Below are 17,786 nucleotides of genomic sequence, written 5' to 3' on the forward strand. Positions count from 1 at the left end.
AGGGGTGTTGGTGTTTTATCCCAGGTCAATACTGATGAGGTGGACCCTATCACAGTGAAATCCATCCATTCTGTCGTTCTACCCCTAAAACAACATCCACCCAGTCCTTCTTTTTTTTCTAAGGTGATACTGAAATTAAAAGCCGGTTTAGTTGCTATATTTAGCATATCGTGGCACCACATAGGGACACCCTCGTTGTCTCTTGCATTCATTCAATTAGGAGCATTTTTTCCCTAATAATTCAACTTTTGACAATTTCTTTGTCAAGAATATTTTGTGTGGTCTGGGACTTATTATCTATTTCTTGTTCTAAGTTAACAAAACCATCTTTATCATCATCTTACACCTCTTCTGCCTCCTCGTCATAGTTGTACTCTTTGTTCTGTAATGAGTTCATCCACCCTCAGATACGACCCGGTCCCCCCTGTAACCTCGTCCAATTTTTGCTTCGGTTTCAAAGAAAAAAACAAGCAAAAACGCTATTCATTCTTTAAAAAATTCAATTTTTTTTTAGAAAATCAATTATTATAAATGCTAATTATTGTTTTCAGGAAAGTGATCAACATCACTACATCCTACTTTTGTGTAAAAATCTTTTGACACCCACCAAAATAACCATTTGTTGGACTGCGTGTGTGTGTGTGTGTATTGAAACTTCTAAATTGCTTATTTTTATTCGCTTTTAAAAATAAAATAATTCAAGGATTTAGAATATTTTGTGTGTAAGAAAGAGGCAAATAGGGTTTTTTTTTTGTTAATATCTAACGCGCTCCAGCATGGCCGCGGAAAAATGACTGAAGCCGGTGAAGGAATAAAAAATACCTGAAATTTAAACTTCAACCTATATTAATATATATATATATATAATTATATTTCTATTCATATATATACATGTGTGTGTGTGTGTCTGATAATGGGGAGAAAGAGTACTCAATACGCTGGTGTAGAGTTACAGAGCTGATGATTCATTCCTTCAGTAGAACTGATTGTTGTGTTTTATTTCCATTTTCCTTTGTATTTGTTCATTCGGGCGGCGCTCGGCAAAATAAATCGACATAGAAACTACCAGGCTTTAAAAGAAAGAAAAAAATAAAATAAGCCCTGGGGGTCGTCGATTCGTTCGACTAAAAAATTCCCTAGGACGGTGCTCCAGCATGGCGCAGTCAAATGATTGAAACAAGTAAAAGATAGAAAGATAAATGCATATACATTCACACACACACACACACACATATATATTTATATTTATATACACACATCTTTTATATTTTAGTTGTTTGTCAATCATTGGACTGCGGCCATGCTGGGGCATCCACCTTGAAGGTGTTTAATGAAACAAATTGACTCCATCACGTAAACACCTTCATACTATATACACACATCTATGTATATATATCTCTCTTTCTCCATATATCTATCTATCTATATATATATATGTATATAAATATATACATGTGTGTACGTGTATCTAATATATATATATATATTATATATATATATAATATATATATATATATATATATATATATATATACACCTATGAAGAATTATTAGAGAACTGGCCGACCGAAAAGTAGTCTGGTGTCGTCGTTAGCACAATAAAAAAAAAAAGACAAATCCACCAGTCTGCCGTTTAATAAAGCCCGGAAATTCCATACTTAAATAATTCACATTATTTTTTACTCTTCTTTTTATTTCCCAAAATAAAAATCAATCCTTCCTCCCTCCTTCCTTCTCTCTATCTTCGTCTTTAATGGAAAGCCTACATGTCGAGATGTACGTCGTCTGTATTTTCATTCTTTCCTTCTCTCCTGCTACTTGTGGTTATTTATTATCATTATTATTACTACATTACTTCTCCTCTTCGCTCTTTCTCTCAATCTCCTCCAAAATGTCCCTCTTGTACTCAGTGAATTCCTGGCCTATTTTCCCTCCTCTCTCTTCCTCCATTTTTTCTCTCCTTCCTTCCTTCCTTCCTTCTCTGCGTCTCCTCCCGCTCCATCTCTACTCCTTCCTCCTCCTCCTCCTCCTTCTCTCTATCTCTTCCTCCATTATCCTCCATGTTTAACATTCATCGTTAAACTAAGTTCACCGATATTTTCATATCAACAAATATGTACTTTTAAAACTTATTTTCCCCCCACAGTAAAATATAGTTTCTTTCGCTTGATTTTCCTTTGGTGTTGCAGCAGTTTTTTTTTATCACCAGGTTCACGGGATATTGTGTGTGTGTATGTATATATATATGTATGTGTGTGTGTGTATCTATATGTGTAAACAAAATGTCTGTACATGTATGTATATATGTGTATAAATATATATATATATATATAATTTAATTATGCTATATATCTATAAAATTTCATTTATTCTCTATTAAATGTCAGCTGTTTTGCTAGTAATATATATAGCAACTGCTATTCATTATTTTAGTGAGTGAAGATATATATATATATATATATATATATATATATATATATATATATATACATACATATACTACAAGATATGTATATATGTGTGTGTGTGTGGTTTATAAATGGGTCGTGTCGCGTACTTTGTGCTTGGTTTTTAAAATTAGTCCAAGCTGCCTGTTGACGCTTCTGTGGCTAACTTTTGTATTTTTACACAACACACTCAAAAAATTCGGCTCCAACAAACTTTTTCTTAAAAAAATTTCTATTTTATTTTATTTGCCCGTTTATCTTCATATAAAATAAATAAATATACGATTAATTTAATAATAATAATAATTAGTGTAATAATTAGTGTAAGTTAATTTTTTTTTTAATATTTAGAATTGAATTAATAAAAAAAATTTAAAAAATCTGGTGTTAGTCATTGCGAAGTATTGTTGCCACATGTAGGAGTGTATGCATGGCTGTCTTTCCTTGCTCATGGTCGCTGTAATATTACATGTGTATTATATGAGGTAATTAGCATTGCTTTATGCGTATAAGCGATAGCAATAACATTTTGTACATTTATTTGGAATTTTGTATTTTGTTTAGACAATACTTAAATTATAATCTTGCCACATGTGGGAATTTCAGTTGCAAATTTTTTCATGTATTGCTTTCACGAGGGCGGGAGCTGATAATAGCAATAATATATTTTAATGTATTGTACAAGTTTCCCCTTATTTCTGCTTTTATATTTTATTTGTCGAAACAGCAGTAAAAGTATCCATTTTGTAACATGTGGGATTCTGTTTAAAATTGTTTTTTTCATGCATAATAATGTAATTTTAGAATCTACTTTTTGTCTTTCAACGGTTGCAGAAGTATAATTTACTAAACATGTAGGAATCTATACATCTGTTTATTGTCCATTGTTTAAATTTAAATCGGTTGCTACATTCACAAAATATATATATAAAGGTCTAGTTTTTTTAGCTTTATTGTTTTGATAACCAACTGTTTTTTTTTTCTTGGACAATTTTCTAAAAATCTGAGAAACAACAGCAAAAGGGAAAAGCCACGAAATTATTAACATGAACCTTCTGTTTATGTATTTATTTCCTGGCTCTTTCTTCTTTCTCTCTCTCTCTCTCTCTCTCTGTTGTCTGGTAGTGAGGAGAAATGGCGACTAAACTCGTCCCTCGACTAACTACTATATTATCCTTACTAGGCCAGCTCTCTTTTCTCTTATTATTGAGCGTGTGTGTTCTTCTTCTTCTTCAACCACACTAATATTTTTTCCCCACCATGTCTCTCACTCACTCACTCTCTCTCTCTCGTTATCCTTCCCTTTCCTTCCTCTCTCTCTCTATCTCTCTCTCTCACCGCCATCGCCGTTCTCTCTAATACTCCTTCTCCCTTCGTTATTTCCTACCGCCATGAGCAGCTAGTTAGCCAGCCAGTGTGATCATCATCACCATCATTCCTCTTTCTCTCTCTACACTGTGTCGACTGAGCTACTTGCCCTCCTCATGTGTGTATGTATAATAATAATAATATATATATATATCTCTGCCATGGATGTTTAATTTCTGCTTTATATCTACATTTTCAATATGAATTCTTTATTGTCTGTTATTTGAATGATCATTACTATTATTATTACTATTATTATCATTACCTACATGCTGTCCTTCCCCCTTTACCATGTAGCATTATTTGAATTTTTTATAACTTGAATATATATATATATATATATGTGTATATATAAATATATATATTTGTGGAGCTATATATATATATATATATATATATTGTTGTATCCCAAACAAAAAAAATAACATAGCTCAGCATTATCTCACTTGTGTGTTTAATTCCTGTGTGTATATATATATATATACATTATATATTTATATATATATAATGTATATATATATATGTACACATTTATGTATGCATGTTTATACATGTATGCACCTTTATATATTTCTGTATGCATGTAATATCTGTAAGTATGCATGTTATGTATACACCTATATACACATGTACATATATGTATAATTCAATGCATTTAATGTTATACATACCTTAACTTTTTATAATTTCATATCTTCATTTATTTATTTATTAATTATACAATATTATTTCTTAATTAATATTTATTGATAATAATAATAATATAATAATAATGTCATTAGTGTTGTTGTTGTTGTTGTTATTAATGATATTTCCCGCCAGATTCTTTCAAGTCCCCTCCCCTCAACATTTTATGTCTGGGGGGGGGGCCTCCAAGAGGGGGGGGGGGAGATACTGTTTTTCTCGCCGACCCGAATCGGACGGACAAACCGTTTTTTGGTTACCACTTGCATACATTTTATTATTTAGAAGACGACCTTTATTTAGATATATATATATATATATAATGATAATAATTATTATAGTTTTACTGACATTGATTTAATGTCTTTTCTGATAGACGAAGGGGTCTAAAAATGAAGAGCAAAAAAAGTGCGACCGTCCTGGCTTCTCAGTTTCCCGTCTTGTTCATGGCTTTTCAGAAATGGTTGAGAGTTGACACAGAAAAAGCGACGAGTTGACCTTTATTATTATTATTACTATTACTGTTGCTATTATTATTGTAATTTTCATACCTCACTACCAGTTCCAAGGTTCGAATCCCTTGTCTTCTTCTCTCTCTTCCACCCTCGGTCTGTCTGTCCCCCCCCACGGCCAACCATCTCCTGTAATTTCTTAAAACGAATACCTGTTATATATTTATTTGTGATTGAATTATTACATCGACCTTTGTGATATTTATTACCGTAGAGGGGAGGGGGGTTGTACCTAATTAAAAGGTATTATAATTATTATTCTGATCTTGGGCCAGCGGGGAGTGATTGCCTCCCCCCCCCCGTCTCCAGGTGGTTTCGAACCCGCGACCTTGCTGTCCGTTGGAGCCGTTTTCCCTTTACGTTCTAGATGCACTTAATGAGAGAGAGAAGGTATGAACGCCCCCAATACTTTATCCATCCATCCTTTTAAACACATTCATCCACCCCCCCAGCTTGATTATTAATTAATTAATCGTTATAAACCACAGTTATTACTAATTTTATTATTATTAATCATCTCTTAATTACCTTCTCGGATGTTGTTGTGGTCCAGGCCATATTTAATTACTGCTTAGTAATTTAAAGGTATTGATATCCTCCTAATATCTCTCTCGTTATGTCCACGGGACCGTGTTGATTATTTAAAATAATTAAACGATTGTCGGCTTTAATTGAATCAGCCAAAAGTATTGCTACTGTTTTGGCCCTTGGTCCCGTCAGCGAGGCGTTCCAACCACGGCCATCCACAACTACAATGTTCGGTTGTGTGATGCGCCTCGTGAGTGTGATTTGAGGGTGATTTAGCTGCTAATTCTAACAGGTAGAGAGACACAGGCTGGTTCCGTCCGTTCCGCTTCAAGTCGTGAAATAAACTTGTTGACGTATTCAACCGTTATTAAAATCACTTTTAAGGATTCCTTGGCGTCTTTTAGAAATATTTTCGGGTCCCAATATTCACTGCAGGCTTTAGATATTATTAGGGTCAGCTTAACCAAACCAGCCTTCCACTTGTGGCCACCCCGTTTTATGATAAACAGTATATCTAGGACTATGGACTATACTAACCTTTCTGAAAATGTATCCCAGTTTTTTTTGGGTTTTATTTTTTTGTCATGGATGTAAATCTTAAGAATAATTCTATTTTTAGGATAACCATTCTTTATTTACTGCAGACCTAAACCGACCTTCCACTGATGGCCATCCTGTCGTAGTTATTCAGACACTATACCTGTTATATGTGTATTTAGGACTACATAAGACTGGAACGGTGTAAATCTGAAAGGAATTCTGCTGCTATTTTTAACAGGTCAACGACCACACACTAGTTGGCTTTGATTTTTACTGAAAATTAAGGGGGCTGGCCCCCGTTCCTTCCTATACTGATGACTCTCCTATGTTTGTATACTTCATTTGAGATTTTTTTTTTGGTACATGAAAGGAATTTCAAATATTCTCCCTCCCTCCCTTTTTTGGGGGGAGGGGCAAAATAATGTCTAAATATCTTTCAACTTCATTTTAAATTTTATTTTAGAAAACTAATGTTATTTTGTTATTAATTAGTATTATTTTTTAATTATTTTATTCGTGTATATATTTAATAATATAAACAAAATACGAAAACCCTGATTTTGAATAATCTGGGACAAATTTAAAATGGCTCTCTCTCCTTCGAACTCCCATTTACCTCATGGGTTTAAGAAAAAAAGGGCAGGGTTTTCCCCCCCACCTACTTTCTTAATACCCCAGAAATTACCATTCTGAACACAATTTTTTTTGTTTTTTTTTATAAAAAGTCGAATTTTTTACATTTTTGTTCCACTTCCACCTTCATTTCCGAATCGCTTTCCCTTTGTCATGAGGTTTGGGACATCGAAGGACTGCTATTCTAAAACTCTGCCAGTCTTCTCTTTTAAACAGCAGGTGACAAACACTGCGTCCAAGGCTATATATATACATATATAGAGGTTTGTGCATGTACATGGTGGTGTATGTATGTACGTTTTTGTGTAGTGGTATTTTTGAAAAATTATTTTCCATGTGAGCGTAAAAGTGGGATGGTTCTACATTTGAATTGATGAGATTTTTCGTTTGATTTCTCTTCCTAAAACTCTGACGACCATCCAACCTCGAAATAGCTAGGAGTGGTGGTGTGGCATGGAGGGGGTGGGGGACAAAGGGACGAATCTCTGGTTTTGGTAAGTTTCATGTACACCGTGTGTGTGTGTGTATTATATGGTCATTGTACGTGCAGTCTTTTAATAGAAAAGTTTTGTACTTAGACTTGTACACACACAAACACACATGAGTGACTTTGTTTCACACAAGCATAAGGACCGTTTGAAGATCAACTGCCACTGTAAGGTTACAGCTGGATGCCCTCAAGTAATTCCTTCTACACCTATAAATGGGTCTGGAATCTGTGTTCCGTTCTTTGTTTTGTTTTCTTTTCTCCCCCTTTTTTTTGTGTGTGTGTGTTCTCTGTTTAAGACTCTCGCTACAACCATAAACTCTACTGGAACGAAGTACAACACAAAACTTCACAATTCAAGCGGTTCTTTACTCTCACACAGAGGTAACATCTGGTAAACGCTTCAAGTTGTTTAACCCCTTGCCAACCCCAGTTGTATAGGCTTTATGATCAGAAACCTTCCAACTGTGACCATCCACCTCTTCCTTCCCCTGACTCCCAGACACGGTTCACATCTTGTGTCCTTCCCCTCTCCAAGACTGTAAGGAGTATTCAAAGGGATTAGCGTCTATTTCTAGCAAGTTGAGTGTTAGAGGTTCTTTCCAGGTGTTGAGAGAATTAGTGCATTTTTTGTGTATTTCAGGGTGTAGTTCCACATTTTTTGTGTTTAGGGTTATGTTCCACATGACTTGAGATTTTGATATAAATTTTTTGTTTCCAGGAGAAGAATACATGTTCTGTGTACCTTTCTTGGATTATATAGCATTGGATTTTTTTTTTTTAAATGTGTGCTTTGATTATAAATACCAGGTATCACTCCTGGGTAAGTTAATCTTATTAGATGTGGCTGACCATTATCTCAGTCGGTCACTCTTGGGAATCCAGCCAAAAAGTGCATTGATGGTTTCTTCTGAAAGGACCCTATGGTGGAGGTGCCTGAGGACACTATCCCCACATCCCTTCCAGGGAAAGTGGGTGGAGAAAATGGATGGATATGGAGTTAAGTTGATGTAAACGCTGCAGGAGCTGGTGCTAGATTAACAAAAATACTGAGTGGACAGCTAGTTTTTTTATTTTTGATTTTGTAAATGCTAGAATTCCAATGATTTGTCTGTGATACCACCATACACCTTTTGGCGAGAATTTACATGTATAAACTTGTCCTGTTGAGTTGTACCACTAAAATTCTCATGATTTACAAATGCTAAACAACGGGTAACAGCATTTAATTATTACAACCATTACTGCTACTACTACTACTACTACTACTACTACTGCTGCTGCTGTTGCACTGTAATAACCTTGTGAGTGGTACAGCATCATTCAGATGAAGTGGACAGGGTGTTTGTGTTGCAGTTTGGTGGGGTTGCTTCTGCACCAGTGTTTGTCTATTCAACAGTTCTTTGGCTGTTCCTGAAAGCTGAGGTCAAGTGCTTGCTACATTCCTGGAAATTAGCCATCTTTTAGCCAGTTCTCACAACTATTGCAAAGGAGTCAGTTCTGATAAAGCTGACCTGTTGTAATCAACAGCTCTCCACCCATACCCATCCTGTCTTTTCAGGATTATCTGTTTCTTTGATCAACATTAAGATGGCAAGGTGTGATATGAGCTGGCACAATTGCTACCATGCCAGGGAAACTACTTGGCAGCATTCTTTCTGAGTTCAAATACTGGTGAGGTTGACTTTGCCTTTCTTCCTTTTGGGGATCAGTAAGTACCAGTTAAACACTGGGGTCGATTTAATTGACTTAGCCCCATCCCCTCCCTCAAATTGCTGTCCTTGTGCCAAAATTTGAAAACCAATATGAAGAATCTTTGACTTCTATTTCTAGCAGGTTTAACTGGCCGTGTGAAGAGTCTCTGGCTCTCTATATATTTCTTTGCGACCCACAAGGGGCTAAACATAGAGGGGACAAACAAGGACATACAAAGGGATTAAGTCGATTACATTGACCCCAGTGCGAAACTGGTACTTTATTTATCAACCCCGAAAGGGTGAAAGGCAAAGTCGACCTCGGCGGAATTTGAACTCAGAACATAGCGGCAGACAAAATACCGCTAAGCATTTCGCCCGGTGCGCTAACGATTCTGCCAGTTCGCCGCCTCAAACTCTAGCTCTACATAGTTAATTATTCAATTTAAAAAACACACTTTTGTTTAGTGGAAGCGAAGTCATTGACCCTTTATACTGCCTTTCTGACCCTTTACACTGACCCCCAAGACTAGTGAGGAGGGACACAGGAAAGAAGAGATCTGGCCTCAATGCTTGTCCCACAGTAGATTCCACTAAAGGTACTCAAACAGCCAGGTGGCAGTGGTGTTGAACCAGGTAATAAAGTTGACCACCTCAGGAGACCATAGAACATTAAAAGCCGTAACTAAATACTGCAAAGTGTTATGTCTGACTCTAGTGTTTCTGGCAATCCCCTGCCGTCCTTCTTAATCATAATCTTCTCTAATCCGGTTTAGTAAAACAACTGAGATTTCACTTTACAGTATCTTATTTAATCTTGTATGGAAAGTATCTTTAGTTAAACTTTTTTATAAATTTAGTTTTCACCAAATATATTGACTACAGAATAGTCTAATATTAGGGCATATTTTACGCATGACAGAAAAATAAATAGGCGCAGGAGTGGCTGTGTGGTAAGTAGCTTGTTTACCAACCACATGGTTCTGGGTTCAGTCCCACTGCGTGGCACCTTGGGCAAGTGTCTTCTACTATAGCCTCGGGCCGACCAAAGCCTTGTGAGTGGATTTGGTTGACGGAAACTGAAAGAAGCCCGTCGTATATATGTATATATATATATATATATGTGTGTGTGTGTCTGTGTTTGTCCCCCTAGCATTGCTTGACAACCGATGCTGGTGTGCTTATGTCCCCGTCACTTAGTGGTTCAGCAAAACAGACTGATAGAATAAGTACTGGGCTTACAAAGAATAAGTGCCGGGGTCGAGTTGCTCGATTAAAGGTGGTGCTCCAGCATGGCCGCGTATTAATACACATGGGGATCGAACCCACACCCGCACACTTATTACAAAATTCAGAGGTGCAGGTTCGATTCCCTCGTGTACTAAACCCACTTTTTCTGTCACGGGTTTGTATGCCCCAATATTAGACTATTTCAGGGTGGAAAGCTGGTAGAATTGTTAACACATCTGCTTAACTTTGTTTTTCGTCCTTTTGAGGTTGCTAAAACAACGTAGTTCTCGGGGAGATTCAGCATGACACAGAATGTGACAAGAGAAAGCTGGCCCCGAATGCGCTGGAGCAATAAAGTGTCTTGCTCAAGGACACAGTGCTCACTCAGGAATCGAACTCGCAACCTTACTGCTATCTTGAGTTGAATACCTTTAGGTGCAAGCGTGGCTGTGTGGTAAGAAGCTTGCTTCCCAACCACATGGTTCTGGGTTCAGTCCCACTGCATGGCACCTTGGGCAAGTGTCTTCTACTATAGCCTCGGGCTGACCAAAGCCTTGCGAGTGGATTTGGTAGATGGAAACTAAAAGAAGCCTGTCATATATAATTGTTAAAGGGGACAACAAACATTAAGGCAAGGCAAACATCTCAAGTCATATACATTATTATTATTAGAAAAAGTTCAAAGTCTTACAGCTGTTTCTGGGATATCCCAGAGTATAGGATATTCCGTCATCAGAGACAAATAGGGAAAATGTGTGTGTGTGTGTTTATCCCCTCCACAACTACTTGACAACCGATGTTGGTGTGTTTATGTCCCTGTAACTTAGCGGTTTGGCAAAAGAACCGATAGAATAAGTACTAGGCTAACGAAGAATAGGTCCTGGGGTTGATTAGTTCGACTGAAAGTAGTGCTCCAGCATGGCTGCAGTCAAATGACTGAAAAGAGTAAAGTGTAACAGCTAAGTCGTGGGATTTTATATTTTTGAACTTAGTGTAATCACATTCCTCTCTTATACAAATTTTTTTTCCTTGTTTTAACAACTCCTGTTGGATATTTGACAGTTTACCTGTTGTAAATCTGCTGTCAGGCCTTGTGGTGGATGGTGGCACTGTTCATGTAGAAGAAAGCCACATGTAGATGTGTTACACCAATCATGGTGAAACTTTCTAAATCCTTTCATTACTGTATTCATTTTGAGATGCTCTGTGTTTCTTTCAATTAATTCTAAATATAACAAAGAATTTAGTAAAATAACTCGGTTATCATTAAGCTAGTGTTAAGAACATAAATTTGGACTAAATTTTGGTAGATTTTAATTCAAAGCTTATGGAAGCAAGACATTTGTACTACATAGCCAGAGCTGGTTTCAGCCGGGTTGGTAACAAAAGGGTTAAATTGGTAATTTGAAATTCAAAAAAAAAAATACATAGGCGCAGGAGTGGCTGTGTGGTAAGTAGCTTGCTAACCAAGCACATAGTTCCGGGTTCAGTCCCACTGTGTGGCACCTTGGGCAAGTGTCTTCTACTATAGCCTCGGGCCGACCAAAGCCTTGTGAGTGGATTTGGTAGACGGAAACTGAAAGAGGCCCGTCGTATATTATATATATATTATATGTGTGTCTGTGTTTGTCCCCCTAGCATTGCTTGACAACCGATGCTGGTGTTTTATGTCCCCGTTACTTAGCGGTTCGGCAAAAGAGACGATAGAATAAGTACTGGCTTACAAAAGAATAAGTCCCGGGGTCGAGTTGCTCGATTAAAGCCGGTGCTCCAGCATGGCCGCAGTCAAATGACTGAAACAAGTAAAAGAGTAAAGAGTATGGCTGTGGGGTTAAGGGGCTAGTTTTGCTACCACATGGTTTCAGGTTCAGTCTCGTTGCATGACTTTTTGGGCAAGTGTTCGTCTACCATAGCCCTGGGCCAAACAATGCCCTGTAAGTGAATTTGGTAGGTGGAAAATGTGAGGAATCCTATTGTATGTTTGTGTGTGAAGGTGCAGGGTTTAGTGTTTATGCGTGGTGCACGCACGATTGTGTTCTTGAGCAAGACACTTCATTCTATGTTGCTCCAGTCCACTCAGCTGTAAACAGATCACCCTGTGAGGGAATAGCCTTCTGATCAAGGGGGAATGGTGGCATCGTTCAAAAGCTACAACAATGCAAAGTGCACTGTGATTAGCAATGTATAACACCTGATAGTCTGGTCAATCACGATATATGAATATCGCCATCATCATTTTCCATGCTGGCATGGGTTGGACAACTTGACAGGAACCAGTAAAACCAGGTCCCTTAGGGAGCCACATCAGGTCTCATAGTCTGTTTTGGTTTGCTTTCTGTGGCTTGATGCCTTTCTTAGTACCAACAACTCCACTGAGGCAACAGTTATATATTCTTAAGAACTTGCTTAAAATTTCGCTTTCAACTGGGAGGAAAGAAGCTTCAATTTCAAGGCATTAAGAATTACCTGACCCAGAAAGAAAATACTGGCGCCAGGCACTGAACTTAATATTTGTGTGTGTGTGTGTGCATGTGTTTGTTTACATTCCTGTGACTTAGTGGTTTGGCAAAGAGACTAATAGATTAATAAAGTCCTGGGGTCAATTTGTTTGACTGAACCATTCAGCATGGCCACAGTCCAGTGGCTGAAACCAGTAAATGATGAAAGATGCCAACCCACCTGAGACCATTTTTGGGTCTGTCTGATATAGACTTCCTGTTTTCAAGTTAAGAATCCTAGGTTCGTTAATATTCCAAACACCATCTTAATAAATCTTTCATCTTTTATTTGTTTCAGTCATTAGACTGCTGCCATGCTGGGGCAATGTTTTGAAGAGTTCTTTAGTTGAAGGAATTGACTGCAGGACTAATTTTATTAAAGCCTGGTACTTATTCTATTGGTTTCTTGCTGAGCTGCTAAGTTACGAAGGACATAAGCACACTGACACCAATTGCCAAGTGATGGTGAGGGGACACACAGACACACACACAACAAGGCTTCTTTCAGTTAACGTCCACTGAATCCACTAACAAGGCTTTGGTCAGCCTGAGGCTCTAGGACACACTTGCTCAAGATGCCACACAGTGGGACTGAACCTGGAGCCACCGTGTGGTTGGGAAGCTTCTTACCACACAGACGGCAAAGTTATTTTACTAAATTCTTTGCAGTCTTCAAAACTAATTTACACAAAAGCTGGACATTTCAACAGAACTCGTATTATTAACAAAAGGGATTTAAAAATTCTGTCATTGGACTGTCACATTTGGACTGTCACATGTATTTTAGTTCTCAGTAGATATAACGGGAGCTGTGTACTGTTCAGTGTCACCTGACACACATGTCATGGGTTTCTTAAATCGTAACCACCATATTGGCCCATGAAAGTTGTTGGCATTTACTCGTGCCCTTTGACCCCTTTGGGACATGGGCCAGTGATGACTTTTCCCCTGGACTGTCCACCCTCTCCTGTCTATGTAGGGATGTTGGCTTGCTTCACACCAATTTTTTTACCCCTGGGAAGAGGTGGTCTATCACATTCGTCTGGCTCCTCTCCTTGGACCCCTGTCCAGCATGGGAGGCCCTCACAGGAATTTGCATTTCACTGGTATATCTCTCAGGGCCATTCAGACATAGAAGTCACCAGACCACATCAACTATTGGATCTTGTGATGTTATTGGTGTTTTGCTGCAGTTCATCTCTGGCCAAAGATGCTCCACCCATGCCCATCCATTTTTCTATTCTGGCATTGTGTATCTAAGTCTTAATTATGTAACATGTTCCCCTCCCTTTTTTTTCTAAGATGACAAGTAGTGCTTTTAGAGAGATTTGGTTGCTCTTTCTAGTAAGTAGAGGTTCTCTTCTTACGATGATGTTCAGTGGTTCTCAACAATTTTAAGTGGACCCTCATAGCCCTTCAATGTTTTAAAAACCCCATATTTTTAGAATTAGATATTAGGAATTGCAAAGAACAAGATATTTTATGTATTGAAGAAGCGCAAGTAGTTTATTACACATAAGTTTTAACCCTGAAAATCTTATATGGGCCCCAGTTGAAAAGCAGTGGTGTGGTTGGTGCAGACAGAGTAGTAAGGCTGTCATATATAGGCAGGAGAGAGGGAGAAGGCTCCATCAGCACTTTGAAGCAAGGAATGTGTGGGTTGCCTTCCTCCACTGTATTTCATTTAGTAATCTTATATCTAAGACGGTGAGCTGGCAGAGTGGTTAGCACGCCGGGCGAAATGCTTAGCAGTATTTTGTCTGTCTTTATGCTCTGAGTTCAAATTCCACTGAGATCAACTTTGCCATTCATCCTTTCAGGGTTGATAAATTAAGTACCAGTGGCGTACTGGGTTTGATCTAATCAACTGGCTCCCTTCCCCAAAACGCCTCGAGTAGAAGAATATTCCTATATCTGGCTAAACTCTTATTTATTGATCTATCTTCTCTTCATATATATTCCTTTATTGGTTTTATTCTTTGGGTTATAATCCTTGCTGGGTCCAACACAATTAAGGGACCACTGTCATATCAACCCTGGATCCTATTTTATCGAGTTACAAGGAAATATCTTATGCTGTTGGTTGACTTGGTAAAAACAGACAAATCTCCCTCAGATCCCTTTGTCATAGGGTCGGTCAAGCTTGCTTGGATTGGCCTGTTTTGATCCTGCCACCCGTTACAATTCTGCAAGATAACATGGTATGTCTATTTGAACTGGACGGCTGACCCATCTATGTCCATGTTTGTGTGTCCACTTGAAAAAAAAAAACGACATGATAATGTACTTCTGGCTCTACAAAGATGTGATGGTCATGGCTGGGATGCATTCAGTAATAGGTTTACTTGACCAACACTGACAATCTTGACAAATGAAACATGAGGTAGACCCATGTGGGGTACAACTCTTTTGTTACCAACCCGACTGAATCTGGCTCTGAGTACAAATGTCTTGTTTTCATAAGTTCTGAATTAAAATCTTCCACTAAACCTTGGTCACAATTTATGTTCCCAACACTAGCTTAATGATAACTATGTTATTTTACTAAATTCTTTGTTATATTTAAAATTAATTGAAAGAAACGCAGAGCATCTCAAAATAGATACAGTAACGAAAGGGTTTAAACTGTGAATGTAAAGGAATATGATTGCATGTGACTAACTACAATGAAACCTCAGTTTACCAACAATTTTGTGAACCTAAACCATTCTGAGTGACAAACTCTCAAGTACTGAATGCACCAGCTGGCCACAAGGGTTGAGTACAAGCTGGAGTATCAGGGAGGAAGAATATCAGTTGGTGCCTAGCTTTGCTCAGTGCACAACCCTGCTCAAATTTGCAGTGGTTTCTCTTGAATTTCTTATGGGCAAAAATAGCTTCAGTTTACAAAGATTTCAGGAACGAATTAAATTCATAAAGTGAGGTTTCACTGTATTTTCATTGATGTGTGACTGATTCTGCTATGTTTTATATCTGACAGAATATTGGCTGAATATGGAACACTGAATGTACTGGTTGAAAAGGTCAATGTAGAGAGAGAGCATTTAAATGCAAACGAAGGCTGTCGTTAGGGTTATGATTTCCTTGGTCCTTCAGAGCCTCATTGTGTCTGTAGCTTGTAAAAAGGACCACCTTGCCACAGCAGCAGCCAGTTCCTGGGTGCTTGTAGCATATTGTGACAGAAAGCAGGAGTAACCCTGATGGTATCAGTTGGCGCACAGTATCTTTTCTTCTCAGTCATTCAGCTGTGGCCATGCTGGGGTACTTCCTTTGATGGGCTTAGTCAAACAAATCAATCCCGGTATTAAATTTTTTTAAAACTTGGTACTCATTCCATTGGTCTCTTTTGTTTGGATGTAAACAAACCAACACTAGCTGTCAAGTGGTGGCAGAGCACAAAGACACACATGCATGCAGAGGCTTCCACATAGTTTCCATTTATCACTTCACTCATGAGGCATTGGTCAGTTAGGGGCTAGAGTAGAAAACACTTGTCTAAGGATTCGTGCCTTTAGCATTTAAAATGGCCATATCCTGCCTCTTTTATGTTCAAACTGTCCAGATCCCACATTTCACACCTGTCCTACAATGTTATAGTAACATTAAACAATCACATCATTTAAATTTCAAAGCTATGAGATAATACAAGATTTATTCAAGACAATCATCATCATCGTTTAACGTCCGTTTTCCATGCTAGCATGGGTTGGACGGTTCGACCGGGGTCTGGGAAGCCAGAAGGCTGCACCAGACTCCAGTCTGATCTGGCAGTGCTTCTACAGTTGGATGCCCTTCCTAATGCCAACCACTCCGTGTGTGTAGTGGGTGCTTTTTACGTGCCACCGGCACAGGCGCCAGGGGAGGCTGGCAACAGCCATGATTGGTTGGTGCTTTTTATGTGCCACCTGCATGGAAGCCAGTCAAGGTGGCACGTACAGGTGGTGCTTTTTACGTAAATAAGTAAGCATTAGATTTGATAGTAATCTGAATACTAAAAGGTTAAACCTGAAACCGTGTGGTCATAAAGTGAGTTTCTTAAAGACACAAGGTTCTTCACTATTCCTGCCCTGTGACTTAGCAGTTTGGCAAAAGAGACCAATAGAATAAGTACCAAACTTAAAGATAAATGCTGAGCTCAGTTTGTTCACTAAACTTATCAAGGAGGTGCCCCAGCATTTCATTTTTCAAGATTGTCAAGTAAACCTATTACTGAATGCATCCCAGCCATGACCATCACATCTTTGTAGAGCCAGAAGTACATTATCATGTCGTTTTTTTTTTTCAAGTGGACACACAAACATGGACATAGATGGGTCAGCCGTCCAGTTCAAATAGACATACCATGTTATCTTGTAGAATTGTAATGGGTGGCAGGATCAAAACAGGCCAATCCAAGCAAGCTTGACCGACCCTATGACAAAGGGATCTGAGGGAGATTTGTCTGTTTTTACCAAGTCAACCAACAGCATAAGATATTTCCTTGTAACTCGATAAAATAGGATCCAGGGTTGATATGACAGTGGTCCCTTAATTGTGTTGGACCCAGCAAGGATTATAACCCAAAGAATAAAACCAATAAAGGAATATATATGAAGAGAAGATAGATCAATAAATAAGAGTTTAGCCAGATATAGGAATATTCTTCTACTCGAGGCGTTTTGGGGGAGGGAGCCAGTTGATTAGATCAAACCCAGTACGCCACTGGTACTTAATTTATCAACACTGAAAGGATGAGCGGCAAAGTTGATCTTAGTGGAATGACTGAAAGATAAAAAGATACAAGTATCTGGTGGGTACCAAAATGTCAGACCCCACCCACCCCCTCCCGTAATGACCTGACTAGGCCGGTTCCAGTCTTGCTTCTTTGTTTAATTAACTCCAGTTTCAACTTTGAAGTGTCAGTATGCTCTGGCGCTAGTCAGAATGGCTACCAGTGCTGTTGTTGGTCTTTGCTTCAGATAATAGTAATTTTTTTATCTTAGAAAACAACTCTGAAAATAAAATTTGTTAAATAATTGGAGCTCGTTTACCTCCTAACTATTACCATTTGCTGTTGGTTATTGTAAATTACACCATTAATAGGCATTGGTGAACAAGACTAAACTATTAGACATCACAGCAGCATTTGTGGAAGAATATAATGTTTGTTTTGGAAATCAGAAAAA

At 38.1% G+C, this 17,786-nt stretch overlaps 1 protein-coding gene across 4 annotated transcripts in view; it reads left to right on the forward strand.

Annotated features, from left to right (window-relative positions):
* The window catches only part of LOC115224907 (zinc finger homeobox protein 3), a 53,682-nt gene that overhangs the window by 4,525 nt on the left and 31,371 nt on the right, over positions 1–17,786 (forward strand). For 2 of the 4 annotated variants that reach the window (XM_029795867.2, XM_036513630.1), the window contains exon 1: positions 3,792–3,937. The exons of 1 other annotated variant lie outside the window; for it this stretch is intronic. The gene's annotated coding sequence lies outside the window, so the exon portion shown is untranslated. Of the gene's footprint in view, positions 1–2,843; positions 2,933–3,791; positions 3,938–17,786 lie in introns of those variants that run through there. One more of the 4 variants, XM_029795868.2, reaches the window with a different exon arrangement.

Source organism: Octopus sinensis, linkage group LG26 (assembly GCF_006345805.1).
Source record: "Octopus sinensis linkage group LG26, ASM634580v1, whole genome shotgun sequence".
NCBI classification, from domain to species: domain Eukaryota; kingdom Metazoa; phylum Mollusca; class Cephalopoda; order Octopoda; family Octopodidae; genus Octopus; species Octopus sinensis.